Source organism: Pongo abelii, chromosome X (genome assembly GCF_028885655.2).
Source record: "Pongo abelii isolate AG06213 chromosome X, NHGRI_mPonAbe1-v2.0_pri, whole genome shotgun sequence".
In the NCBI taxonomy this organism is placed as follows: domain Eukaryota; kingdom Metazoa; phylum Chordata; class Mammalia; order Primates; family Hominidae; genus Pongo; species Pongo abelii.
The window spans coordinates 89,464,779-89,486,631 of NC_072008.2; positions in this window are offsets into that span (position 1 = coordinate 89,464,779).

Here is a 21,853-nt window from a genome sequence, read left to right on the forward strand (position 1 = left end):
CAACCAAATAATTAACATCCATCTAAACTAAGCTTTCTTACTAAAGAAGAAAAAAAAGATCCTTTTCAGCAAGCAAATGCTAAGAGATTTTGCTACCACCAGACCTGCATTACAAGAGGTCCTGAAGAAAATGCTAAATATGGAAAGAAAAGATTATTCCCAGCCATCTCAAAACACAATTAAAGACATAGACCATTAACACTACAAAGCAACCATAAAAACAAGTCTGCATAATGAGCAGCTAACAAGATGAGGACAGGTTGAAATCCATATATATCAATATTAACCTTGAGTGTAAATGGGCTAAGCACCTCAATTAAAAGGCAGGGGGTTGCAAATTGGATGACGAAGCAAGACCCAGAGGTATGCTGTCTTCAAGAGACCCATCTTACAAGCAGTGACACACATAGACTCAAAGTAATGAGATGGAGAAAAATCTACCAAGTAAACAGGAAACAAACAAACAAAAAAAGGCAGGGATTGCTCTTCTAATTTTAGACGAAACAAACTTTAAATGATCAATGATGAAAAAAACAAAAAGGGGCATTGCATGATTGTAAATGGTTTAATTCAACATAAGGTCTAAGTATCCTAAATACATATGCACCCAATATTCATAAGAGCACCCAGATTCATAAAGCAAGTTCTTAGAAATCTACAAGAATACTTATATAACCAAATAATAATAGTGAAAGTCTTCAACACACCACAGAGAGTTTTAGTCAGATCATCAAGGCAAAAAGCTAACATAAAGAAATTCAGGACCTGAACCAAATTGACCTAATAGACATCTCCACGATTCATTACCCAAAAACAACAGAATGCACATTCTTCTCATCTGTACATGGCACATATTCTAGAATCTATCACACAATCAGCCATAAAACAATCCTGAGAAAATTCAAGGAAACCAAAATCAAACCAACCAAATTATCAGATCATAGCACAATAAAAATAGAAATCAATGCTTACAAGACTGCTTGAAACCACAGAATTACATACAAATTAAGCAACTTGCTCCTGAATTATTTTGGGGTAAACAATAAAATTAAAGCAGAAATCAAGAAATTCATTGACGTTAATTAGAACAGAGGTAAAATATATCAGAATCTCTGGGACACAGCTAAAGCAGTGTTAAAAAGGAAGTTTATAGGACTAAGAACCCAAATCAAAAGTTAGAAAGATCTCAGGTTAACAACCTAATATCATACCTGAAGTAACTATAGAAACAAGAGCCAATCAAACCAATAGATAGCAGAAGACAAATAATAACCATAATAATAATTGAACTGAAGAAAATTGAGACAAAGAAAACCATAGAAAATATTAATGAATCTAGGATTTGGTTATTTGAAAAAATAAATAAGACAGATAGACCACTAACTATACTAATTTAAAAAGAGAGAGGATTCTAATAACACAATCAGAAATTACAAAGGAGGCAATACCACCAAAGCCACAAGATTACAAAAAGACCCTCAGATACTACTATAAACACCTCTAGGTTTATTTGCTAGAAAACCTAGAAGAAATTCCTAAATTCATGAAAACGTTACCTCCTAAGATTCAACCAGGAAGAAATTGAATCCCCAAACAAAGCAATAATGAGTTGCAAAATTAAATTAGTAATAAAAAGCCCACCAACAGACAAAATCTCAGGACCAGACAAATTTACAGCCGAATTCTACAACGTGTGTAAAGAAGTGCTGCTACCATTCCCACTGCAACTATTCCAAAAAAATTAGAAAAATATTGTAATAGTTTCAAAAGGAATTAGACACCTACCTAATGCATTCTGTGAGGCCAGCATCATCCTAGTACCAAAACCTGGCAGGGACACAACAAAAAAAGACAACCTCATGCCAATATCCTTCATGAAAATAAATGCAAAACACTCAACATATGCAACATATGCAAATCAATAAACATAATCCATCATATAAACAGGAACAATGATGTAAACTACATGATTATCTCAATAGATGCAGAAAAGACACTCAATAAAATTCAACACCTCTTCATTCTAAAAATGCTCAATAAACTAGGTATTGATGAAACATGTCTCGAAATAGTAAGAGCTATTTATGACAAACCCATAGCCAATATCATACTGAATGGGAAAAAGCTGGAAACATTCCCTTTGAATACTGGCACAAGACAAGGATGCCCTCTCTCACCACTCCTATTCAACACAATATTGGAAGCTCCAGCCAGAGCAATCAGGCAGGAGAAAGAAATAAAGGTATTCAAATAGGAAGAGAGGAAGTCAAATTGTCTCTGCTCACAAATGACATAATTGTATATTTAGAAAATCCCATCGTCCCAGCCTAAAAACATCTTAAGCTGATAAGCAACTTCAAAAAAGTCTCAAGATACAAAATCAATGTGCAAAAATCACAAGCATTCCTATGCACCAACAACAAACAAGCAGAGAGACAAATCATGAGTGAACTCCCATTCATAATTGCTACAAAGAGAATAAGATACCAAGGAATACAACTTAAAAAGGTCGTGAAGGACCTCTTCAAGGAAAACTACAAACCACTGCTCAAGGAAATATGAGAGGACACAAACAAATAGAAAAATATTCCATGTTCATGGATAGGAAGAATCAATATTGTAAAAATGGCAGAACTGCCCAAAGTAATTTATAGATTCAATGTTATTCCCATCAAGCTACCAGTGACTTTCTTTGCAGAATTAGAAAAATCTACTTTACATTTCATATGGAACCAAAAAGAGCCCATATAGCCAAGACAGTCCTAAGCAAAGAGAACAAAGCTGGAGACCTCATGCTACTTCACTTCAAACTATACTACAAGCCTACAGTAACAAAAACAGCATAGTATTGGTACCAAAACAGATATACAGACTAACGGAACAGAACAGAGGTCTCAGAAATAACACCACACATCTACAACCATCTGATCTTTGACAAACCTGACAAAAACAAGCAATGGGGGAAGTAGCCCCTATTTAATAAATGGTGTCGGGAAAATTTGCTAGCCATATGCAGAAAACTGGAACTGGGCAACTTCCTTACACTTTATACAAAAATTAACTCAAGATGGATTAAAGACTTAAACGTAAGACCTAAAACCATAAAAACCCTAGAAGAAAACTGAGGCAATACCATTCAGGACATAAGCATGGGCAAAGATGTCATGACTAAAACACCAAAAGCAATGACAACAAAAGCCAAAATTGACAAATGGGATCTAATTAAACTAAAGAGCTTCTGCACAGCAAAAGAAACTATCATCAAAGTGAACAGGTAACCTACAGAATGGGAGAAAATTTTTGCAATCTATCCATCTGACAAACGGCTAATATCCAGAATCTACAAGAACCTTAAACAAATTTACAAGAAAAAACCAACAACTCCATGAAAAAGTGGATGAAGGATATGAACAGACACTTCTCAAAGGAAGGCATTTATGTGGCCAAAAAATGTATGAAAAATAGCTCATCATCACTGGTGATTAGAGAAATGCAAATCAAAACCACTTTGAGATACCATCTCACGCCTGTTAGAATGGCAATCATTAAAAAGTCAGGAAACAACAGATGCTGGAGAGGATGTGGGGAAATAGGAACGCTTTTACACTGTTGGTGGGAGTGTAAATTAGTTCAACCATTGTGGAAGACAGTGTGGTGATTCCTCAAGGATCTAGAACCAGAAATACCATTTGACCCAGCAATACCATTACTGGGTATATACCCAAAGGATTATATATCATTCTACTATAAAGACATATGCACAAGTATGTTTATTGCAGCACTATTCACAATAGCAAAGGCTTGGAACCAGTCCAAATGCCCTTCAATGATAGACTGGATAAAGAAAATGTGGCACATATACAACATGGAATACTATGTAGCTATAAAAAAGGATAAGTTCATGTCCTTTGCAGGGATATGGACTAAGATGGAAACCATCATTCTCAGCAAACTAACACAGGAACAAAAAACCAAACACTGCATGTTCTCACTCATAAGTGGGAGTTGAACAATGAGAACACATGGACACAGGGAGGCGAACATCACACACCAGGGTCTGTCGGGGAGTTAGGGGCTAGGGTGGGGATAGCATTAGGAGAAATACCTAATATAGATGACAGGTTGATGGGCGAAGCAAACCAGCGTGGCACATGTGTACCTATGTAACAAAACTGCCTGTTCTGCACATGTATCCCAGAACTTAAAGTATAATAATAATTAAAAAAAAAAAACACAATGAGATACCGTCTCATACCAGTCAGAATAGCTGTTATTAAAAAGTCAAAAAATAACATGCTAATGAACTTGCATAGAAAAGGGAACACTTATATCTTGCTGGTGGGAATATAAACTAGTTCAGCCATTGTGGAAAGCAGTTTGATAATTTTTTGAGTAATTTAAAACAGATTCCCCTTTCAACCCAGCAACCTCATTATTGGGTATTTACCCAAAGGAATATAAATTTTTCTATATAAATACACATGCACTCATAGGTTTATTGCAGCACTATTCACAATAGCAAAGACATAGAATCAACCTAAAGGCCCATCAATGGTAGACTGGATAAACAATGTGGTACATATACAACATGGAATACTACCCAGTCATAAGAAAGAACAAGATCAATTCTTTTGCAGCAACATAGATGGAGCTGGAGGCAATTATCCCATGTAAACTAATACAGGAACAGAAAACTAAATGCCACATGTTCTCACATATAAGTTGGAGCTAAGCCCAAAGAATAGAAAAACAGATGCCAGGGCCTACTCAAGGCCAAAGGTGGGAGAAGGGTGTGGATAGAAAAACTCCCTATTAGATTCTATGTTTGTTTATTATCTGTGTGACAAAATAATCTGTTTACCATTTCCCCATGGCATACACTTTACCTACGTAATGAACCTGCCCATGTACCTCTGAACCTAAAATAAAAGTTAAAAATAATAATAATAATAAGAAATTCCATTCGACCCAGCCATCCCATTACTGGATATATACCCAAAGGACTATAAATCATGCTGCTATAAAGACACATGCACACGTATGTTTACTGCCGCATTATTCACAATAGCAAAGACTTGGAACCAACCCAAATGTCCAACAATGATAGACTGGATTAAGAAAATGTGGCACATATACACCATGGAATACTATGCAGCCATAAGAAATGATGAGTTCATGTCCTTTGTAGGGACATGGATGAAATTGGAAATCATCATTCTCAGTAAACTATCACAAGAACAAAAAACCAAACACCGCATATTCTCACTCATAGGTGGGAATTGAACAATGAGAACACATGGACACAGGAAGGGGAACATCACACTTCGGGGACTGTTGTGGGTTGGGGGGACGGGGGAGGGATAACATTGGGAGATATGCCTAATGCTAGATGACGAGTTGGTGGGTGCAGTGCACCAGCATGGCACATGTATACATACGTAACTTACCTGCACATTGGGCACATGTACCATAAAACCTAAAGTATAATAATAATAATAATAATAATAATTACAATAAAAGAAAAAAAAATAAAAATAAATAAATAAATTTAAAAAAAAAAAAAAAACAACCTTCACAGCAACATCCAGACATGTTTAAACAAATATCTGGATGCTGTTTCCTAGCCAAGTGATATATGAAATCAAACATCACAAGTTCATCCCTTTTTTACCTGGCACTTACATACATCGTATTAAATTATATTTAACATCAAATAATGATAATTGCAAGATCATGCTACCACCTAACGTGATACAACCATTATATACACAACTGAACATACACTAGCCGCTTCTCCAGGAAAGGATGAAAAGTCCTTTAGTTACATTCATTCTTCTACTTCATGGTCTATAAATTATATGCTGTGATGTAAAGTTAACAATACTTAAATACTATAGTATAAACTCAAAAATCTTGTAATACACTTGCATATGTATTCACAACAAATTAAGAAAGAAATACTCATAACAATTACAGTTCTTTCTGTAACTAATGACATAGCCGTAACTGATGTTTATAATTTCCTTCTTCGACTAAACAATCCAAATTCCCTTTTTACTCAGCAAGCACCCCAGCTGGCCATGGCTCTTTACCTGATGGGGTGACACAAACTTTCACTTCTGAAATACCTTCATTCCTGAAAGAAATGTTTAATAAAATTACAAATCAACATGCCCTTTGACAAACCCAAGTTATAAAAACATATTCTATAGATATACTGTCATGATATTAATTATAAATTTATAAGATTATTTATTATAGCATTTTTATAGTAAAGACAACCTAAATTACCATGAATGGGGAACTAGTTAATATGGTGGTACCAAATGCCAATAAAATTAATGGAGTAAAGACCTCTAAAAAGTCTCCACTCAATAAAAGCTATAAGAAACTGGCAAAATTTGTCAGGATAAACTTTTTCCAAATTCTAAAAATTAATCAGAGGCCTGCAGCAATTTTGGGAGCGTTTATTCAAGAAATAACTTTAAATTAGCCATTGTAAGTACTTCTAAAGGACAAAAGAAAACTGTGTCTACAAATCTAGTTAAAATGGCATCAGTCCCCAAATTAATCTATATATTCAAGGCAATCCCTATCTAAATTCCAATGGCAGAGATGTGGAGAAATAGAAAACCTCATACATTGCAGATAGGAACATAAAATAGCACAGTTATTTTGGGAAAAGGGTTTGGCAGCTCCTCAAAGTATTAAACATAGAGTTACCATATTCCACACCTAGTTATATACCCACAATAATTTAACACACATGTCTACACAGAAATATTTACACATTGATGCTTATTATAGCATTATTCATAATAGCCAGGAAAAGAAAACAACCTAAATGTTAAAACACTAATAAGTGGGTAAGCAAAAAGTAGTGTATCCATACAAAGGAATAATATTCAGCAATAAAAGTAAATGAGGTATGATATGTATTGCAACATGGATAAACCTCAAAAACATTACACCAAGGGAAAAATAAAAATAGCCATTTATGTATGAATTCATTTACATAAATGTCCAAAATAGGTAACATCATAAATACAAAAAGTAGATTGGTGGTTTCCAGGGACTGCGGGGGCAGGGGAAAAAATACTGAGCATGAAGTTTCTATTTGGGGTGATAAAATGTTCTGAAATTAGTGGTTATGCTTGGATAATTTTATAAATACACTAAAAACACTGAATAATACCATTCTAACAGATTTTTTTGATGTATGAATTATATCACAATGAAAATATTCAGAGGAAAAATTAATAAATTATTGTACAGCCATACAGTGAAATACTGAGCATCCATAAAAATGAATGACATCATATTCATTATATTGACATCATATCCAAAATGCACTAAGTGTAAAACTTAAAATGCATAGGATTTTTACAGAAAAAAGTGGACTGGGGAACATGTACATACATGTGTTTATTATATGGATGCATGTATATGTACAATGTATGTAAAAGGAACTATGAGAAACTTAACGTTGGATGCCTGTGGCAAGGGGAACTGAATAATCTGAGACACATTTGCCATGGGGACTTTTCAATAGACACACTTTTGTTCTTTTTGAAATTTAAATATGTTAATAATTTAGCCTATGCAATACTAACAATTAATATTCAAATTATCAATTTCATTGTCAAAATATATGCAGTTAAAAGCCAATTATCAAACAGAAAAATATTTAAGCAGTTTATACAAACCAATAGTAATAACATTAAGACACCCAATAAAAATATATAAAAGATAACAGAATTTTTAGAAGAGAAAATACAAAAGAGATACAAATACATTAAAAACTCTTAAACATTACTAGTAATCTAAAATCAATAAAACAACTTATTTTTATCTTTCATGTTTGCAAAGTTTTTAAAAATACTGCCAATACTACCAATATCAATACCACCAATGACCAATGTATTTACCAATACAGTAAGGAGTATGAAATCTCACATACTACTTGATATGGTTTGGATCTGTGTCCCTGCCAAAATCTCATGTTGAATTGTAATATTCAGTGTTGGAGCTGATGCCTGGTGAGAGGTGATTGGATCATGGAAACGGTTTCTCATAGTTAAACACCATCCCACTTGGTGCTGTTATCATGATAGTGAGTTTTTGTAAGATCTGTTTTTTTGTTTTGTTTGTTTGTTTGCTTGTTTTTGAGATGGGTTCTCACTCTGTCACCCAGGCTGAAGTTCAGTGCCTTGATCTTGGTTCATTGCAACCTCTGCCTCCTGGGTTCTAGCGATTCTCCTGCCTCAGCCTCCCGAGTAGCTGGGATAACAGGCATGCACCACCATGCCCAGCTAATTTTTGTGTTTTTAGTAGAGACGTGGTTTCTCCATGTTGACCAGGCTGGTCTGGAACTCCTGACCTCAGGTGATCCACCTGCCTTGGCCTCCCAAAGTGCTGGGATTACAGGTGGGAGCCACCATGACTGTATTTTTTTTAATTATTTATTTATTTATTTTAGACGGAGTCTTGCTCCATCACCCAGGCTGGAGTGCAATGGTGCAACCGCAGATCATTGCAACCCCCATCTCCCGGATTCGAGCAATTCTCATGCCTCAGCCTCCTGAGTAGCTGGGATTACAGGCACACTCCAGTTTGTAACATTTTTTACATTTTTTTATTAGAGTTTTTATCTCACTGCTTACATTACCTGTTTTTTCATTTTGTCTACTTTTTCTATTAGAGGCCTTAGCATGTTAATCACAGTTATTTGAAATTTCCAATGTAATGCTTTCAAAATTTCAGCCATATCTGAGTCTGGTTCTGATGCTTACTTTCTTCAAACTATTTTTTCCTGGTAAAGCAGTTTGTAATTTCATTGTTGTTGAAAGCTAGACATAATGCATTGGGTAAAAGGAACTGAGTTAAATAATATTTAAGTGTGAGGTTTTAAGTTTATCTGTCTAAGAGTAAAGCTGTGTTTAATATTTTCTTTACCTGGAAGCGTCGGATGCTAAAACTTCCTCTGGTATTCTAGTTTTTGCACACACCCTTTTTTGTCTTTGGATTTATCTAAAGATTCCTTCTTAAATAGCATCTGAGCCTTACAGTTCTTTCATTTATAATTCCCTATTGTTATATGGGAGGTTTATTGGTATGATGGTAAAGTGTAGGGGAGAGAAAGTAGTCTATAATCCTATGATTAGGTCTCCATCTTTCCATCTTTTAGTAAGCCTGTGCTTCTGGACTGTTTCCTTCACAAGTTCTTCTTGACTGTTCCCCAACATCCAGCCTCAAGTTAAGTAAAAGGCTAGAAGGAATTAGAGTTGGGTATTTTCTTTCTCCCATGTTGGCTATACTCTGGCAAAACCCACCTTGGTTAGGCGCTGATAAAATACTTTTTTTGAGGGCAGGCTTTTTCAAGAAAAACAGATTGCATTTTTTAAAAATGCTTACTTTTCCCCTTCTTCCGACCAAAGGATAAAAGGCTTTTATTCTAATCTTCATGCTGAGCACCAGGTGGGGACCTCCTAAGACCCATTACCTAGAAGTTTTTAATATCTCAAGGTGGTCCATGCTCAATTTCCAGCAATTAGTCAATTATGCCTTAAAAGCTCCTACCAGGATCCAGCAGCAACTTTTTATTCCAAGAAGCCAGTATTCTTTGTATACACCAAATTCTCCAGTTTTAGGGGTCATGACTTGCTCTATAACTTCAATTCTCTGACAAATCTAAGAAGAGTTGCTGACGTCTGGTTTTTTCAGCTGTTTGCTTGTTGTGAGAAGAGGAGTGACAACTATCAAGCACTTTGCATTTCAGACCTTACCCATTGTACATTTTATCAGTTTTATTTTTCTATTTTAAAAATAGTTTTTTCAAAAAAAAATGGAAAAAACAGGGCTCAAACACCCAACACAAAATAACTGTAAACCTTTCCTTATTTGATAAACGTTTCAAGCGTGCTTTATTTATTTACTTACTTACTTACTTACTTACTTACTAGAGATGAGGTGTGTGTTGCCCAGGTTGGAGTCCAGCGACTATTCATAGTGTGATCATAGTGCACTACAGCCTCAAACTTCTGGGCTCAAGTGATGCTACTACCTCAGCCTCCTGAGTGGCTGGGACTACAGGGATCCATCACCATTCCTGGCCAGATACTTTACTTTTTAAATACAAAAGAAATATGCTTATAGAAAAATTTCAAGTGGTACAGAAAATGAAATGTGAAAAGTTAATATCTTCCTCAATTTTCTTTTTTCAGAGATAATTACTATGAGCATTGTATTGTGTGTCCTTCAAAAATTGATCTGTACATACATAAGCGTATTTATCATGTTTTATATCAAATGGATTATTCTATATTTAGTCTTCTACAATTTGTCTTTTTTTAAAAAAATTATAGTTGAGATTATAGCATACATACAGATTTATATTTTGCTTTTTAAATTTTGTATTATAAATATTCCTCTTCATATTTTAACCCTTAATAGGTATCATAATAGTTGTCTTCATTATATAAATATACTGCAATATACTTAAGCTGTCTCGTTGAGCATTCAGTTTTCTCTTAATGTTTGCTCTTCAATCATTAATTTAACAAATATTTATTGAGTATTTATCAGGTGCCAGTTCCTGTACATGTCACTGCAAATACAACAGATATATATATCTGTACATGTACATGTGTGTTTGTGTGTGTGTTTGCGCATGTATGTGGACTTCATGAAGCTTAAATTCAAGTTATTATAAATAACGCTGCAACAAACAACTTTGGGAATAAGTATGCCTCTGCCATGTCTTTCTTTTGCATAGCTACTTAAAAGTGGAATTCCCAAGTTAGAGGATATGAATATTTTAAGGTTTGAATATAAATTGCCAAATATCTCATTACAAAAGCTGCATCATTTTATGAGCTTGTACAAGTTACACAAGCAGATATCATGTCATTCTTACTATATCACTATATTTCCACCACCTGAGATAGTGCCTGTCACATATTAGGTTGTTAGTACTTGTTTGTTTAATAAATGAACAAAATCTCATTAGCCGTCCATAAGAAAGTGGCTATCTCATTTTTCTTTCCAATGATGTGGTTGAATAGTTGAAGGTGTATTTTGGAGACAGTCTACCTGGATGGTGTTTCTCCTCTGCTTGATATTAGCTGATAACCTTAGACAAGATATTGACCTTTCTCTGTCTTAGTTTTCGTATCTATAAAGTGGAGCTAATAATAATAATATAACGTTATGGGGTAGTTGTAAGGATTAATAGATTAGAATTTTTATTAATCTATTAATACATATTAATGCATGGGTGTATGTATATGTTCACCAATGTATATTTCCGATATATATTTTGTGAATAATCTATTTATGCCTATATCTTTTTTTCCTGTTTTAAAAAAAACAGTATCTTAGGGTTTCTCTTAGTGATTTGTATAAATTCTTCATTTTAAAAAATCAAGCAAACAAACCTTGGGCTCTGATGTCAGAGAATCTGAGTTTGAATTCTGACTGTACCACTAACTTTGTGAGTTTGAGAGAGTTAACTAAACACTCTGTGTCTTCATTATGTCATCTCTATCATGAAGATTATAAGAATGTCTACCTCAAAGGGTTTTTATAATTGTTAAATTACTCACACTTACAAAGCACTTTTAGAAGTTCCAAATATGTATTAATGGCTTAATCAACGGTAGTTATTCTCACCTCTTACCAAGATAACTGCGATCTTCCTTCTGTTTCCAAATCACTCTCCGTCCATATTTCATCTTCTATACTGCTTTGAAACTCATCTTCCGAAAGACAGATTTGCTCATTCTCTTTCTCCATCTCTACTAAATAATCTTCTCTATCTCCTCATCACTACTAAATTAAGTCTAAATTCAGCATAGCATTTTAAGGCTTTCCACTCTCTTATTACAAATTACCTTTTCAGCCTTGTCTACACGAATGCCTACTCCTCCAACTTGGGCTCCTTGCTGTTTTGTGAATGTGCTTGTCACTTTCCCTTTTGTACACACTTACTTAAGCTATTCTTTCTTGCTTGAAATACTTCTCATTTTATCTGTACCTAGCAAAATTTATGCAAGTCTGGCTCAAATGCCATCTGTTTCAAGCAAAGTTTCTTGGTTCCCCCAAATGGATGGATGTGCTTAGTGCCTACCCTTAAGTAAAATTGCAGCATTTGCATATGTGTGCTATCCTTTATGAGACAATAAGCTGCTTAAGGCAGGAACATTGTCTTTTTTTTCTCTACAGTGCTAAGCACTCAATAGGTGATCAATATTGACTTGTTAAATTGAAGCACTGATATTTACAACTAGAATACTAGACTGATTCCTAAGCTTATTTCTTAGAATTCTATTGTTAAGATACTTTGATTGAAGGCAGGGGACTGTTGAATGTGTCCTAGAACAAAGGAGATAGAAAACTTGCTGAAAATATTTTTAGACATGTATTTCTTTGATCAAAAATGTTTATGGAGAACCTACCATGTATGTATAAGGTGGTTCTTTCATAAGCATAGTCTTTTGTCCTAGGAGCTTACAGGTTTCCAGTCTAATATGTTTCTTTTCATTTGACAGAAAAGAGAGAAAGAACAGGTAAGCAGACAAGAAAGAATTAAAAATTGCCGTAAGTTTTACAAAAATGCAATAGAGTTGGAGTAAAACAAACACAAAACAAAAATGTTACTGAGATGCCCAGATACAGAGAAAACCATAAACTTTCTCCCTTTTTTTCCACCGTGGTAGCCTAGCCTGAATCATTCATTCATCTATTATTCATTCATTTGTGCTATTCAACAAACCTTTACTGGGTGACTATTATGTGGAGAGCTGTGCTTAGTGGGTAGGAAAGACAGGGAGCTCATAGTCTGTGAGCTTAGGTAGCTACATTAATAACAATCATACAAGGTAGGGAGCATAAAGAGTGTGTATTCTCGGAGGTCAAGAGAAGAAGGTGTCCCTGGGCTATAGCAAAATCACAGGGAAAATTAAATCATAAAGGTCCTTTTTGCTACCACACAGCTCACTGTGGGAGTTCCAGAATTTATTAGAGGCACCTCCAATTGGCATTTGGGCAGTTTCTGACCCTTTTGGCCATCTATTGTCCTGTTAATTGTTCTCCAAAGTGGCATAAAAAGTGTTGGAGATAGCATTTTAGTTTTGTTGTTGTTTTCATTTCTAAATTTGAATTCATTATATTTTTTGGCCATGTTTTTCCTGATTCTCTGATTTTCCCAATTTTAAAGTGGTAATCAGTCAGAAAAATATATTTTTATATACTGCACAGCTTTTTTTGCTTCATTGTTGGTGTTTTTGTCATTTATTAGCTCTGCGGCCTTGGATAATTTACTTTACTCTCCCAATCTGCAAAATGGAGAGAGTAATAACACCTGCTTCATAAGATTGTTTTGAAAATTTAATGGCATGACTATAAAGTGCATGGAAGAGTGTGTACCCAATAAGCATGAGTTATCTTCCTTCTGACTCTTTTCATAAGATTCAAAGAAGACAGCGTTTAGGAGTCAGAAGATGTCAACTACTTATATGATGCTAGTCAAGTCATCAAACCACTTCAGGTCTCAGTTTTCTCATCTTACAATGTTGTTGGGAAGGCTCCAGGGCAAAATGGATGAGAATTAAAAAGCACTCTGCAAAACTATAGTGCACATGGAAATGTAAGGCGTTATTATTTGAATGCTGAGCAGTGCTTCTGGAATTACAAGGAAGCTATGTGGTAATTGTGATTCTGAAAGTGCCCTTAGTTAGGCTTCTCCCCTACTAAATTTATTTCCTAATAGAATGAGTCAAACCTGCTGTCATTGCTAATTAAAATGCTCTTATAGCTTAGTGAAGATATCAGCTGCCCTGTGTATGTATAGGGGAGGATAATTGAGGGGTACGAGTGAGTGTCTAGAATGTCAATCCACTGTTTTAAACACTTCATTTATTGGAAAAGTTTGAATTTCAGGCCATTTTTTTCCTCTAAGTTATGAACCCAAAATATCTGAAACAGATCTCAATCAATTTAGAGAGTTTATTATGCCAAGGTTAAGGACATGCCCATGACACAGTGTCAGGAGGTCCTGATGACATGTGCCCAATGTGGTCAGGGTGCAGCTTGCTCTTATACATTTTAGGGAGACATGAGACATTAAACAACACATGATGTATATTGGTTCAGTTTAGAAAGACAGGACAACTTGAGGTGGGGGCTTCCAGGTCATATGTAGATAAGAGAAAAAAGTTGCATTCTTTTCAGTCCTTGATCAGCCTTTCACTGAGTACACAACTTAGTCTAGCTCAATGAATCTGTATTTTTACATAAACAATGGGCAGAGGAAGCAATCAGATATGCATTTGTCTCAGGTGAGCAGAGTGATGACTTTCTGTCTCACACCTGTGAAGATAAGCTATCAGTTTACATTGCCAGGGTAAAATTCAACAGAATTGTTTTAGGGTAAAGATTTTGAGGCCCACAAGATATTTCCTGTGGGAAAATTGTGAAAGAGTCATGTAGCTTTTTAAAATCTTTGTAGCTATCTTATTTAGGAATAGAGTGGGAGGCAGGTTGGCCCAACCTTGCAGTTCCCAGTTTGACATTTCCTTTTGCTTAGTAATTTATTTTCCTTCTATACCCTAAAATTAACAGCCATTCAGGAAACTTTCTGTGTTTTGTCATTCTGTCCCTTGCTCCTGGGGCAAAGTTTCTCATATGCTCCATGCATTTCTTATAAAATTGCCTCTCAAAATGTAGTCTTAACATTACCTGTATCAAAATCACCTAAGAGCATGTTAAAATGACAATGCACAGGCCCCACCCCAGACCTACTGAATGAAACCCCCTAGCAGTAGTACTGTCAAAACTGCATTTTAAAGCCTGCCCATTTGATTCTATATATGATAGCACTGATGACTGCCTTAAACTAATTTAATAGAAATAATTTCTTAAAATAAACATGGTAAAAAATATTAAACAGTTCAAAAGAATTTACCCTGAAAGGTAAACCTCCCATATTTTCCCTGCTCCTCTGTCCAGATACAACTGTGAACCCTGAATATCTGAGACAGGTTAATTGAGAAAGTTTATTTTGCCAAGGTTGAGGACCCACACCCATGAAAGCTTCAGGAGATTCTAATGACATGTGCCCAAGGTGGTCAGGGCACACCCTGGTTTTATTCATTTTAGAGAGAAATGAGACACCAATAAATATATGTAAGATGTACATTGGTTGCCTTCAGAAAGGCGGGAAAAGCAGAAAGGGGGCTTTCGGGTCACAGGTATCTGAGACAAATGGTTGCATTCTTTTGAGTTTCTGATTAACCTTTCCAAAGGAGGCAATTAGACACACATTTTCTCAGTGAGCAGAGGGATGACTTTGAATGGAATGGGAGACAGGTATTCCCTAAGCAGTTCCAAGCTTGACTTTACCCTTTAGCTTAGTGATTTGGGGGACCTAAGATTTATTTTCCATTCACATTTTCCCCATTTAAAAAAAATAATTTGGAAAAAGCATTTTAAAAGAAAATGAGTCACTGGTCTCAGGTTTTGTCTGATCTCTCAAGTCTAGAAAGGTTTATTCCTAGATGGTGTGAAAGAAAATTAAATTTTGGGACCCCAAACTCATTTAGCCAAAGGGAAAAGTCAAGCTGGGAACTGGGTCACACAAACCTGCCTCCATCATTTGGTTCCTAAATAAGATGGCTACAAGATAAAAAGCTACCCGTCTCCCCCATATTTTGCCCACAAGGAAATTCTTGGTGAGATGTTGTAAATTCACTAGGGCAATGCAAATTGCTAGCTTATCTTTACAAACACCCTGGCCTGTTAGACACAAATGCATATCTGATTGTTCCGCTGCCCCATTTTGTCTGTGTTATCTTATGTAAAATGCAGATTTCACACATTTTTCCTTTGCCCCTTTTGTTTATGTGAAAACTCTTTGCTTTCCAATATCCCACCCTTTCCCCTTTAAATTTGGAGCCCTCAAAATCATCTTCAAAGAAAGGCATCGATCTGTCTCCCAGGTGTGTCCTTAATCTTGGCAAACCTCCGAAGATGACTGAGACTTGTCTCAACATTTTCTTTGATTGACATCTGGTAACCACGGAGGGATCCTGAGTGAAAGTGACCTGGCCTGCAGCAATTAGCCTCTTGGTGCTTCGTACTGGCTTGGGCACCTTATAGCTCAAACCAACAGGATGAATTTGCTGAAGTTTGGGACCTATTTCCTCCAGGGGTTCCTGATCTTCCAACGGTTTTTGGTTGGGGGTCTGAAGTTTATTGGCTGTTAAAAAAAATCCTTTTTTTGTGGGAGATTTTCCACCCGCTTCCACCAAGAAAGGCAAGCTCATCTGCTTCTGCATCGACAGAGAGTGGTCTCCAGCTTGGAACCCATCACTAGGTAAGAAACTGGTTTGAGATTCTGTCTTGCAAATTCCCTAAATGACTAAAATTAGCATTAACAACCAGCTGGCGTCAATTTCCTGCTTACATTTAGAGTGCTCAGAAATCATACATTTTGTGTGATTATTATAAGTTTTGCTTAACTGCTTTGTTGTTTGTTTCTGTTTTTGTGTATGTGTATATTTGTATGTTTCTGTCCTTTCCCCTATCAGATTTGACCAACTCAGAACCCTCTAGCTCATGAGTGTGGAGTCTTCCACTCCAAAGAAATAGAGCACCTTACTCCCTTCATTCAGCCTTTCGGGGCATTCTCAGGCAACTGAGAATCTCATGAGGGTGTCTAGGAGAAATGCTCCCTAAGACATGCAGCAGCTCTAAATAAGTTTCCCCTTTCAGAAGAACATATTTAGTGTCTAATCTCAGCCAGCAGGTGCATATAAGGAGCTGACCCCTCTCACACCTTAGCTCCTGGCACATTTGTGCCAGGTAGCCATGACACAGGTGGACTAAACCGGTTCAGAGGGGAACGACCTTGAAAAGCTAAGTTCGCAAGCAGCACATTTTGGGTTTGACACATGTACTGCCTTGGTCAAATCCAAAGAGGAGCTCTAAATTATGGGAAACAAGGCCTCTAAGACCCCAGCAGCTGCGGAACATAAAGTTTCCCCTTTAGAACCTCTGGCCGAGGATATGCAAAATACTTAGGTGAACTGTCATGCAGATATTTAACCAAGCGGACCACTATAACTAAAGCAGATTCTAAGTTACAATGGCCTAAATAGGGATCTTTTGAGATGCCCAAATTAGTGTACCCGTGAACCAGTATGAATAACGCAGGCACAAGAACTAAGCAATCAGAATGGAAGAGTTATTTTCAGTGGTATTTGGAGAGTAGTAAGAGGCAAAGGCCGCCTCATCTCCCTGCAGGAGGTAAACAAGCAACTTGGAAATTCTAATCAAGAACTCTCTATTTTTTCTTCTCTCTTAAAGAAATCCTCAGAGTCCTTTACTTCCCCCTTGGCACCCCTCCCGCCTCCACCTATAGTCGCACTCTACCATCACCTCGCTGAACTTCTGGGGCAAGATTTGTTTTCCCCTTCTGCATGTTTAACACTTGCTCAACAGGACGCAGTTGGGAATCTGACTTCAAAGACCCCATCTGCTGACAATTCCCTGACAGCCCCAATGGCCAGTTTTATCCCGGAGATGTGGAAAAGGGGGATTCCACAGGGATTTCTCTCATGATTGCCCCTTTTTGAGAACAACCAGTAACAGATAGGGGAACCCCAGTGATTGTTTACCAACCCTGGTCAAAGGCTGAATTACATGGCGTAGTTAAAGCATTTCCTGACCCCCATAAAGATCCAATTGGGTTTGCCCGAGAATTTGAGCTTATTAGAACCTACGACCCAGGTCATTCTGACCTTTATCAGCTAGTCCACATGTTGGTCTTAGAAGCTAAAGCTAAGGAATAGCTGGAGAAAGCAGAACGGTCAGACCCTATAGCAGACTTGACTCCTGAAGGTCCAATAGAGCCCCCAACAACCAGCCCCTCCCAAATCCAGGAGACAGGCATAAAGATGCGTAGGAATGAGCAGCCACTCTGTTAAATATTATTCCTTCAGTGTTCCAAAGTGTTGTGGATTGGAATAAAATCCAAAAATGCCACCAGAACACAAACAAATCAATTTTTGATTATTTCACGTTTTGAGAAAACTTTAAGACAGTATTGCGGGATGTCAACTGATTGCTTTGAAAACAACAAAAATATACGTTATCAAATGCAAATTTCTTACATGGACTAGATGATGATTTAGCCACCCTTATAAAATGCAACATGACAAATTGGGCCACAGCCAGAACTAATTAACTAGTTAACTTAGCTGACCAATTATCCTGCACTACAATAAAAAAGAAAAAACAGAAGATTGCCCGAGTTATGCATTTAGAGCTAAAGCAATTAACTTCTCAAACCTCTCAGCCTCAGATAGATTTTAGGCTCCCTCGGTCTGAGAACCCTTGCCTCCTAGGCTGCTACTACTGTAAAAGACCAGGACACCTTAAAACAGATGGCCTTAGGTTGAAACAAAAGAAAAGGCAGGAGAATGAAACTCAGGAAGACTAGGCATGCTCTGAGGAAGTACAGGGGTTTCACCTCTCCAAATATTCTACCCTGACAAACAAACTGGGAGAGGTTCATATAATAATAAACCATGAGCTTACAAATGCCTTAATTGACACAGGTATGACTATATCTCTGATAAATTCCACCTTATTTAGAAACCCCATTCCTCAGAGTAATAAAAGAATTAACATGGTTGGTGTGTCTAATAAAACAATCTCATGTTTTAAGTCAAAACCTATACCTTACTATTTCATCAGGTTCAGCCCCCCACCACAGGCTCTAAGTGTGACAGGCTCAGTAGGTCTCATATCTTTTTTTTTTTTTGAGACTGAGTTTCACTCTTGTTGCCCAGGCTGGAGTGCAATGGCACAGTCTTGGCTCACCACAATCTCCACCTCCCAGGTGCAAGCAATACTCCTGCCTCAGCCTCCCAAGTAGCTGGGATTACAGGCATCCACCACCATGCCTGGATAATTTTTGTATTTTTAGTAGAGACACGGTTTCACCATGTTGGCCAAGCTGGTCTCGAACTCCTGACCTCAGGTGATCTGCCTGCCTGGCCTCCCAAAGTACTGGGATTACAGGTGTGAGTCACAATGCCTGGCCTCCATATCTTTCTTATATGCCCTGTGGCCCCTGTCAATTTTTTGGGCCATGATCTCCTCAAAATCCATAATGCCCATGTCTCTTTTTCATCAAAAGGTAAACTTTCATTAGAATTTGAGCCAGGGGTTCTGTTTATATGCTGGATTACATTTATTGATTTGCGTATATTGAACCAGCCTTGCATCCCAGGGATGAAGCCCACTTGATCATGGTGGATAAGCTTTTTGATGTGCTGCTGGATTCAGTTTGCCAGTATTTTATTGAGGATTTTTGCATCAATGTTCATCAAGGATATTGGTCTAAAATTCTCTTTTTTTGTTGTGTCTCTGCCAGGCTTTGGTATCAGGATGATGCTGGCCTCATAAAATGAGTTAGGGAGGATTCCCTCTTTTTCTATTGATTGGAATAGTTTCAGAAGGAATGGTACCAGCTCCTCCTTGTACCTCTGGTAGAATTCGGCTGTGAACCCATCTGGTCCTGGACTTTTTTTGGTTGGTAAGCTATTGATTATTGCCACAATTTCAGCTCCTGTTATTGGTCTATTCAGAGATTCAACTTCTTCCTGGTTTAGTCTTGGGAGGGTGTATGTGTCCAGGAATTTATCCATTTCTTCTAGATTTTCTAGTTTATTTGCGTAGAGGTGTTTGTAATATTCTCTGATGGTAGTTTGTATTTCTGTGGGATCGGTGGTGATATCCCCTTTATCATTTTTTATTGCATCTATTTGATTCTTCTCTCTTTTTTTCTTTATTAATCTTGCTAGCGGTCTATCAATTTTGTTGATCCTTTCAAAAAACCAGCTCCTGGATTCATTAATTTTCTGAAGGGTTTTTTGTGTCTCTATTTCCTTCAGTTCTGCTCTGATTTTAGTTATTTCTTGTCTTCTGCTAGCTTTTGAATGTGTTTGCTCTTGCTTTTCTAGTTCTTTTAATTGTGATGTTAGGGTGTCAATTTTGGATCTTTCCTGCTTTCTCTTGTGGGCATTTAGTGCTATAAATTTCCCTCTACACACTGCTTTGAATGCATCCCATAGATTCTGGTATGTTGTGTCTTGGTTCTCGTTGGTTTCAAAGAACATCTTTATTTCTGCCTTCATTTTGTTATGTACCCAGTAGTCATTCAGGAGCAGGTTGTTCAGTTTCCATGTAGTTGAGCGGTTTTGAGTGAGATTCTTAATCTTGAGTTCTAGCTTGATTGCACTGTGATCTGAGAGATAGTTTGTTATAATTTCTGTTCTTTTACATTTATTGAGGAGAGCTTTACTTCCAAGTATGTGGTCAATTTTGGAATAGGTGTGGTGTGGTGCTGAAAAAAATGTATATTCTGTTGACAAAAACCACATGATTATCTCAATAGATGCAGAAAAGGCCTTTGACAAAATTCAACAACCCTTCATGCTAAAAACTCTCAATAAATTAGGTATTGATGGGAAGTATCTCAAAATAATAAGAGCTATCTATGACAAACCCACAGCCAATATCATACTGAATGGACAAAAACTGGAAGCATTCCCTTTGAAAACTGGCACAAGACAGGGATGCCCTCTCTCACCACTTCTATTCAACATAGTGTTGGAAGTTCTGGCCAGGGCAATTAGGCAGGAGAAGGAAATCAAGGGTATTCAATTAGGAAAAGAGGAAGTCAAATTGTCCCTGTTTGCAGATGACATGATTGTATATCTAGAAAACCCCATTGTCTCAGCCCAAAATCTCCTTAAGCTGATAAGCAACTTCAGCAAAGTCTCAGGATACAAAATCAATGTACAAAAATCACAAGCATTCTTATACATCAATAACAGACAAACAGAGAGCCAAATCATGAGTGAACTCCCATTCACAATTGCTTCAAACAGAATAAAATACCTAGGAATCCAACTTACAAGGGATGTGAAGGACCTCTTCAAGGAGAACTACAAACCACTGCTCAAGGAAATAAAAGAGGATACAAACAAATGGAAGAACATTCCATGCTCATGGGTAGGAAGAATCAATATTGTGAAAATGGCCATCCTTCCCAAGGTAATTTACAGATTCAATGCCATCCCCATCAAGCTACCAATGACTTTCTTCACAGAATTGGAAAAAACTACTTTAAAGTTCATATGGAACCAAAAAAGAGCCTGCATCGCCAAGTCAATCCTAAGCCAAAAGAACAAAGCTGGAGGCATCACACTACCTGAATTCAAACTGTACTACAAGGCTACAGTAACCAAAACAGCATGGTACTGGTACCAAAACAGAGATATAGATCAATGGAACAGAACAGAGCCGTCAGAAATAATGCCACATATCTACAACTATCTGATCTTTGACAAACCTGACAAAAACAAGAAATGGGGAAAGGATTCCCTATTTAATAAATGGTGCTGGGAAAACTGGCTAGCCATATTTAGAAAGCTGAAACTGGATCCCTTCCTTACACCTTATACTAAAATCAATTCAAGATGGATTAAAGACTTAAATGTTAGACCTAAAACCATAAAAACCCTAGAAGAAAACCTAGGCATTACCATTCAGGACATAGGCATGGGCAAGGACTTCATGTCTAAAACACCAAAAGCAATGGCAACAAAAGCCAAAATTGACAAATGGGATCTAATTAAACTCAAGAGCTTCTGCACAGCAAAAGAAACTACCATCAGAGTGAACAGGCAACCTACAAAATGGGAGACAATTTTCGCAACCTACTCATCTGACAAAGGGCTAATATCCAGAATCTACAATGAACTCCAACAAATTTACAAGAAAA